Here is a 9,049-nt window from a genome sequence, read left to right as displayed (position 1 = left end):
GTCTTGAAGAATGATAGTAGCCAATACCATTTATATGATGGTTATTCTTGGTTGTCAACTTGACTACATCTGGAATTAACTGGAACCCAAGTGGCTAGGGGCACCTGTGAGGAATTTTTCTTAATTAAATCATTTGAAGTGGGAAGATTCCCTGTAATCTGGACCACACCTTTAGCTGGCAGCATTTAAAGGACACTGAAGAAGGAGGCTAGCTCTCTTGCCTGCTTGTCCTTGCTCTCACTGGCAACTCCATTCCTTTATAGGTATCAGAGCCTACTTCTTCAGGATTCTGGCATATACCGTAGGCCAGCTGAGACATCCAGCCTTGAGTTCCGAACAACTACTATATTCTTGAACTTTCTGTTGGTATACAGTGATGGTTGGACAAGCTGGACCACAGCCTGGAAGCCACTCTATAAATCCCACATATATTCATTCTATCAGTTCTGTTCCTCTAGAAAAGCCTAACACAATTTAGGCCCATCTTCTCACAGTAATCGTGTCTAATCAGGAGCTCTTATTTGGAATTCCAATCTCAGACAGCACCAAGAGGAATTTTCCTGGTAGAACTCATTTTTGGATACAAGAACTTCTTAATCCTTTTTCCACTGGGTCCCCACTTACCCTTCTCTGCACCCAAATGCCACCCACTTCTCTGGTTTCCTGAATCTCGGTGACTGGTACCACCTGCCCAGTTATTCTAGCCTGATGTTTTGGAATCATCACCCTGAACACTTATATTCACTCTCATGTATGTTGAATGGCCACTGAATAGGCTATCAGGTACCAATGATAACCCTGGCCGCTTAGGTTCAGCTAATTTTCTTTCTGATTACTGCTCCCAAACATCCCTGAGTTCCAGGAAAGAGAAAACTACAAATGCAGTGAATTTTCTCCCTCTATGCCTATCACACTTTCCAAGACATTGTAAGCTGCTGTGCCCACGTGAACACAGCACTGAAGTAACCCATGAAGCTCTGGAAGCTATCCGAGAAGGGACTGTCGTTTTCAGCACCTTGGAGAGAGCAAGCAGCACCCCCCCCCCCCCTCAGGTTTAGAGGCGCAAAGATGGGCAAAGCAAGTCAGTACTAGAGTTGCAAACACTGCGGAATGCTGGAAAGAAGGCAGGTGAGACATTCCACTCAAACGGGTTTGCTCTCTGGCCCAGGAACACGTCACATCCATTCCTGTCTCAAGGCTTTGGCCCCAGGCCTTTCCTCTGATTACAGCCCTCTGCCCAGATCTTTTTGAATTGCTGTCCACTTCTCACCATGCATGTCTCCACCCCATGACTTTGCAGAAAAGCCTTCCCTCAATGGTTATTTCTGTATTTTACTCTGTTCATCATGTTATCAGCATTCAAAACCAAGTAGTTCATTCATTTCCTTACTAAGCTATTGCCTCTCTAGCCCCAAACAGAAAGCGGGTCCTGTGGAAGAAAAGACCAGCTCTGTGTTAATTCACTGTTGGGCGATTAGTGTTTCAAGCCTGTCTGACACCTAGAATGCACTCTGTAAATATTTGACAATTAAAGAAATGAAGTAAGACAAGCAATAGGACCATGAAATTAGACTCGAAGTGTAGGAGACAACTGACAACCTTGAACTTCACAGTTTGAGCAGACATCAGACTCTTCTTATTAGGTTTCTAAAATATGATTATGATTCAAGATAAAATGTTTCTGTTCATTAGCATGACCCAGGCAAGAACAAGTATGTAGCACACTCATCAGACGGCAAAGCCAATACGAAATTTCAATTTCTAGAATAATTCATTTCTAGAACAGATAATTTTGTTGGTGGTGAAAGATCCTTTGTTTTATTATTACCTGTTTTGGTTTTGATACAGTGTCTATGCAGCCCAGGCTGAATTCAAAGTCTAGATCCTCCTTCCTAACCTTCCTAAGCCTCCTGGAGGCTGAAATTGCATGCATGTGACAGAATGTAGGATAATCAATACATTTTTTTGAGATTATTTTTAAAATATTGTGTGTTTGGGTGTTTTGCCTGAATATATGTCTGTATGCCACATATGTGCAGTGCCTGCATAGGCTAGAACAGGGCATCAGATCCCCTGGAACTGGAGATACAAACAGTTGTTAGCTGCCATGTAGGTGCTGAGAATCGAACCTGGGTCCTCAAAATGCAGACAGTGTTCTTGACCATTAATCCATATCTCCAGCCCCAATTCATACATTATTTTAAATAACACAAACTAACTCTCTTCAAAGGCAGCTTTGGACCATAAGGAAGAACTTTGATTTTTCTCAGACATTAAGGTAGAGACTGATGAGGTGAATAATTGAGTGTTGTTTGAACCATGGCCCTGATGTCATTCACTTGCAGAATTACTGAGAGATGAGAGCATCTCTGAACACGGGGAAGGGATGGATATATACCAAGCAGTGATGGGGAAGGAAGGGAAAATGCCAAATAATGATGGGGAAGGGATATTTGCCAAGTAGTGGATAAACTACTTACCCAGCGGTGAATCTAGTAAATACCTTTATGTGGGCCATGCAGTGGTTTTAAGTCTTCTAAGTCATTACCAACATTTTTGAAAAGTTAAATAGAGATATATACAATTTCTTAACAATTCAGAAGTTCTGGAAATAATGGCCTTGGAATTCCTACATAGCAACAGTCACCTAACATGAGTTAGCAACTACTTCTTTAAAGGAGATGTGTGGTCTCCAGGCAGTCATAGACCTGGCATTTCATCTGTGTAACACTCAGCCTCATTTATTTTCCTGTACTAACTGCATGGCTCCCAAATGCATTTGAGTCTGAGAACTTCTACTGTGGAGTATGTTCTGATGAGTCTAAGAATTGGGGCTATGAGGCCAATGGGGAGGATAAGTTTCTATTTAAAAATGACACCACCATTTCCCCTCCAAAACAATCTATGATATGTTGCCACAAGCATGAAACTTGTAACTGAATGCATAATAAAGACATTTGTAAGGACACAACATAGTGTGAAGGTGCATACTTGTATACATATACAGCTGGTGTTAAACAAATGTTTATTGAATAAATTAATAAGAAGCATGAGGGCATTGACCACAATTCTAAACCTAAATATATGACTTATTGCTATGCACAGTACAGTTTCTGAATCCACTAGATTTTTTCCTTTTTTCTCATATTTTCCTCCACTTTTTAATCTCAAGATTAAGAACAGAGCTTAATCAATTAATTAATCAATCTGTTAATCTCCAGTTGACCAGTCGTATTTGTATGCTGCAGTTTTGGAGTGCACCCATCGAAGTCATGAAGTCAAGACTTCTTACTTTGGAGATGTGGGTCTGGTCCTGGTTGTCACTCTTTGAACAAGTCTCTTGGTTTTCTAGTCCAAAGTTTGTCCTTCTGTGAAACCGTGTGGTCTCCAGGGTGACTTCCTGCTTTACAGCCTCTGTCCCTGAGCAAACAAGGCAAAAGGTAAGTGACTGGAGCTTCAGGACTAGCAGAGTCTAGCAGGGAAGGACAAGAAGAGACACCCTTCCCTTATAATTAAGGTGAAGAGACTTCCAAACGTCCCGGCAGCAATCCATGGAGGACCAACAATGGAGCAGGAACTCATTAGCAGAATGTTGAGTAAGACTCAGAGAGAAGAGAAGGCTGATGAGGAGGGAGTCCAATTGGTGACAGGGGATTTTTATAAAGAAAGAGTAGGAAAAGTACTGCTAATTAGGTCATTTAGAAACTGAACAACTGAATGTAATTCCTCCTGAAGCATTAAGAAAACAGCCAGGGGAGGCATAAGAGTACAAGAATATATGCTAATAGGCAAAAAACAGGATCCCTGAGTAACTCAGACAATAATGCCCAGGCAAGCTAATAGATGTCAGATGGAAAGCAGCACCTGATTTTCAATCCAATCTCACTTGAGGAGACAGATTTGAAAAAATACATAGAAGCAGCACATAGTAAGCACTCAGAAAATATTTGTTAAATTGAATTGTATTTGCAAAGGCTCAGGTGTGCTTCACTACTCTAAACCCCTAACTTGAAAGAAATGAAAAATACAACAAATCTCAGAGTGATTATTCCTTTCACAAAAAGAGTCACCAAAAAGGCATTCTGTGCAGAAACCTTTGTCTTTAAAATATAAAATTAAAACAATTCTATTTGCCCAGATTTCTCTCTAGCGTATATCAACAGGATGAAGTTGAGGATCTATATTGAATTTTGCATCCACCTGGGCCTAACAGCACCAGGTACAGTAACTTTGAATGAATGCATGCACAGATCTTGATCATTCATTGGTATAGAACAAAGCATCTCAGATTAATAGTCTCAAACAACAGCTACTTTCTTCTCTCATAATTCTATGTGTTGACTTTGTCCTATAAGAAGTTCTTTGGGGCCGGGCGTTGGTGGCGCACGCCTTTAATCCCAGCACTCGGGAGGCAGAGCCAGGCGGATCTCTGTGAGTTCGAGGCCAGCCTGGGCTACCAAGTGAGCTCCAGGAAAGGCGCAAAGCTACACAGAGAAACCCTGTCTCGAAAAACAAAAAAACAAAAAAAAAAAAAAGAAGTTCTTTGGGGATTCTTCCTTCTCTCATGTGATGACCAGCATATATCAGTTGGTGGTAAGTTATCTAGATACCAGGGGGGCTATGGTGACTTTCTCTCCTCACAGTTTTTCAGCCACCACCACAATCCCCTGTGTGGACTCTCCATGGAGTCAGTCCAGCGAGATGGAGAGATATCTCACCTGGGGTTAGGTATTCCAAAGCACAAAATCAGAAGCTATTGGATCTTCTCACGCTTTTGAACTAGCGCTGAGACTTCTGGAATATTCCAATGGCTAAAGCAGATCACAGAGGCAACCTGTGACTCAATGCCTGAGGCAACTACAAAAGAATATGACTCTGAGGAGAGATGGTTAATTGAGGTTTGCCCTCCCTCTTCCTGTGGAGCAAGAAGGAGGCTTAGAGTCATGTACTTGCTAGCACGTACCATTCTTTAGACACAGGAAGAATGACTCAGAGACAAGACCCAAAGGCCAGAGGTTGAAACCAAGAGCTGAGAGGAATAATGCCAGAAAAAAGAGAGGTTTGAACACGGAATGTCCCTTGACTTAAGTGGAAGAAATCAGGGACTATGGCAGCCTAGATTTCAGAACTGCTGTAATATTCCCTTCCTTCTCCTTTAGAACAGGGAACATTGTAGTTTTCTGACCTTTTCCTACTCTGTAGTGGGGAATGGAGGACAAATGGATTGTTCTCTTTCTTGACCCTCAACCATATAGTGTTGTGACCCTGGACTTTCGGCTCATTTCACATAGAATGAGGTTTGCGTAAGCGAGGGAATTTTTCATCAGAGAAGGCATGAATCATGAAGGTGGCTTCAACAGGATACGTCCCCCACATCCATCACTTTTTGCAGATTCCTCTCCCACGTCCCCTGGGGCCTGACGCCATGACATGGCAGAATCTGGAGGAACTGACACTCCACTGGCTATCGGGAGGAGTATACAGTTGAAAGCTTCCATATTATTCACTTTTTCAGATGTTGAGCCTCAGTGTAAGACGTCCGGCTGTCACAGTTGAGAGACCACTCTTCGGGATGACACAGGGAGTCCATGCAGAAAGGGAAAGGTCTTGAGACTGATATGAGGAGCAAAAGAGGCCCAGCAGATCTAAGATCCCAGGTAAGACTCCACTCGGTACCCCTACCCAAGAGAGCTCCAGAGAGACTGGCATATCACTGTCAAAGGGGTCGACCATAACCGTACAAGAGCAATAAATACAACATTTGGTTTTAGCCTTTGAATGTTAGGACAATTTACTAACACGGCTACTGGTAACCAAAAGAGATGAATCAGTGGGTGATTATGGGCAAAATATGATGCTTAAAGGAGGTTGTTATGTTTTCATACACTGAGCCAGTTTAGAAACACAAGGAAACTTGTGAAAACACGATATGAAAAAGAAACCTCTCATCTGTGCTGGGTAAGAATCAGGAGAATCTCACAAACAAATTATAAACCACGTTTGTAGTCAAAACATGTCTCAACCTCCTTATGGACTATGGATAGTAAAAATTCATTTGACCTTTTTCCTATTTGGTCTTTTTTAATCTCATCATCTTGTAAACCTGTGCTGTGTGTGTGTTTGTGTGTGTTGTTTAAATGCAACTACTGAAAAGCTTGTGCGCACTCTAGGACTCATATTATTATTTTCTTCCTAAGCCCTCCCAATACTGAGCTTAAATCTACATTAAAAATGCCTCTTAATTAATTGCAGCAATTGAGTCATTTTGAAATCCTTTACTGTGCTGTTAAAGCAAGTATTCCAACTTCGCTTCCCAAGAGGTCTCTGGAAACAATACCTCCAGCTGCTCCAACAATCCTCATTGATGTGCATCTCTCAGTGCAACTGTCAATACTATCCAAAGGTCCATTCTCAAATCAAGGAATATTTATTGAGCCCCTGCATTGGCATGAAAGAAAAATGGAGCTCCTTTACATCCACTTATATGTTTCATCCTGGGGAGTCAGGCTTAACCTTAGACGAAAAACAAAACAAAACAAAACAAAACAAAAACGTTTTAGTTGAAAACTAGGCATCTCCACACTATTGATTCTAGCATCCTCACGGTGGCCTTGATGCCACAGCCCTAGGAAGCCTCTGCACCAGTGACCAGTGACATGCTAAAGTGATGTCTCAGGTGTCCATTGGACAAGAGCATAGATATGGGCTGTGGAGAGTGGAATGTAACCCAATCTGAGTCTAGCCCAAGGTGGACATAAAAGGAAAGAGCTGGGTGAAATGTAAAATGTGAAAAATAATGAGATTGGGAGAAAAATGGTGCCATTAACATAAAAACGTAAGACTGTGAAGCAGCTAGAAATGCAGTAATGGATGAAAGATCCACCCAAAATTACACTTACTCGTTTGGATCAGAGGATAATTTAACATGGCTTTTGTATGGGCTGTTGGCAGCATAAAAGCATCTGGGAAGCAGATAGGTAATCCAGGAAGGCAGGAATCCAGGATGCCTCCATGTGCAGCCATGTGTGTGTCCCCTTTGAATTGGACATTGCTTTTCCCCCCGCCTTCCAACTGACTTCATGTTCCAAGATATGATAAAGGTCTGGACCCGAGGCTTGGGATTCCAGAGAGCCGCCTCATCAGACTTCTTCCTGAGGATGTCATCCTACTTCTAGACAACCTAAGAATCACAGGAGAAAGGAAGTGCTACCAGAACAGAGCACAAAACACCAAGCCTGATTTGACACCCAAAGGAGATTCATTATCACCTACCCACCAAGCAAAGTAATAGAATTCCATTACTTATGCTTCAAACAGACACTGTATATGGAAATTAACTGGGTGCCTTACCAATAACTTGGTAACATCTCAGCATCCTTCAAGCCCTTTGAAGAAGCTGCTGTCTTTCATCACTCGTGGGTCCAGACATGCCTGTATTTAAGCCAGAAATTGAAAATGAACAATACTGTGACGATGAAGCCGTGCTTGGGTGGTTTCAGTCCTGTCATGCCGAGTGACCCATTGTTTTATGCCTAAAAGTTTAAAACAATAAAACAGAATTTGTAAATCAGGCTCAAATGAATCTGAAAACCAGATGCCTCTTTAATGTATTTTTATCATTTCTTTTGTTCGCTCCAGATTGCTTGCTTGTGCATATTGTGCTCTGTATATTGTCTCTTGTGCCCTCCACCCTCCCTTCTCTCAGCCCCCCACCTCCCGTTGGTTTCCTTTGTCTCCCCAGACAATTTTACTTCTACTACCATATCATGTGTGTGTGCGCGTGCACACGTGATCATGTGTGTGTGTGTGTGTGTGTGTGTGTGTGTGTGCGCGTGCGTGTGTGTGTGTGCGTGCGTGTGTGTGTGTGTGTGTGTGTGTGTGTGTGTGTGTGTATGTGTATAGGGGGGGATTTGTGTATTTATATAAAATCTGGGAACCACAAATGAGACATACAATATTTACTTTTTTGTTTTTAAAATACTTCTAACATTTCACGTTTTTAATTTTTTGAGAATTTCATACATGAGTGTTGTTACATCATTTCTGCCCATCCATCTTTCTCCTCCCTCCAACTCCACCTGTGTCCCCCTCACTCCGTCTCAAATTCATGGGCTCTTCCTCTTTAACTATTGTTACAAATGTGTGTGTGTGTGTGTGTGTGTGTGTGTGTGTGTGTGTGCTCGTAGGTATATGTGATTAGGGCTGACCACTTGGGACTAAATAACCTATCGGGCCTCATCCCTGGACAAGACTGATTCTCCCTCTCTCCACAGCCACTGAGACTGTAGCTCTTCATCTAGGCATAGGGCCTTGTGAGATTTCCCACATCGATGTTGGCATGGCAACTGGCCCAGTGGAGCCAGCCTTAGTTAGATGAGCATCTATTTGAGGTCCTACAAGCCCAGCTTCCCTGTCCTAGACAGAAGACACTGTCTTCACAGCAGATGCTCTGGCCCACTAGCTCTTACACTCTTTCCACCCTTCTTCCTTGATGTTCCCCGCTTAGTATATTCCTTTCTAAGACTGGCTTAAATTACTTAATGTGATTATCTACAGTTGTATCCATTTTCCCGCCAGCAGCATAACTTAGTTCTTTATGAATTATGAGAAAAATCCCATTGTGTATGTATAATACATTTTCCTTGTCCATCTTTCTATTGCTGGACACCTGGCTGGCTTCACAGTTTAACTATTTTATTGTACTTTCAAAACCAAAATATATAGCCGATACCTCTTCTTTTAGGGGCCAACTATAGTTTATATTATACCATTATATCCCCTTAGTAATTGTTTGGTCTTCAAGTAACAAAATATTTTCTTTTAGGAAGTACCATTTTATAACTATTGTGGCACATAACAATAATTGTTAAATATACCAAATTTCAGCTGGTTTCACTTTCTTTTTAATTTTTTTTCTTCTTCAATAAATTTTACTATGAAAAGCTGCAAATAAATAAAAAATTGAAAATCTTCTTTAAAGTTCTCTTCAGAAATATATCCAATTATTATCTATGCCCATGGTGAACCATCCCACCAACCTTGCTGTGCC

At 41.7% G+C, this 9,049-nt stretch overlaps 1 long non-coding RNA gene across 1 annotated transcript; it reads right to left on the bottom strand.

The window, feature by feature from the left end:
- Positions 1 to 3,008: 3,008 nt before the first annotated feature.
- LOC114689919 lies at positions 3,009 to 7,669 on the bottom strand. Its single transcript, XR_003733995.2, has 3 exons — positions 7,351 to 7,669; positions 6,900 to 7,180; positions 3,009 to 3,420 (listed from the first exon to the last, which is right to left on the bottom strand). It is a non-coding gene; the product is annotated as an uncharacterized LOC114689919 (long non-coding RNA).
- Positions 7,670 to 9,049: the final 1,380 nt, after the last annotated feature.

The sequence above is a fragment of the Peromyscus leucopus genome, chromosome 15, assembly GCF_004664715.2.
Source record: "Peromyscus leucopus breed LL Stock chromosome 15, UCI_PerLeu_2.1, whole genome shotgun sequence".
Taxonomy (NCBI): Eukaryota; Metazoa; Chordata; class Mammalia; order Rodentia; family Cricetidae; genus Peromyscus; species Peromyscus leucopus.
The sequence above is the reverse complement of the archived record's forward strand: the minus strand, read 5'-3'. Positions and strand labels throughout refer to the sequence as shown.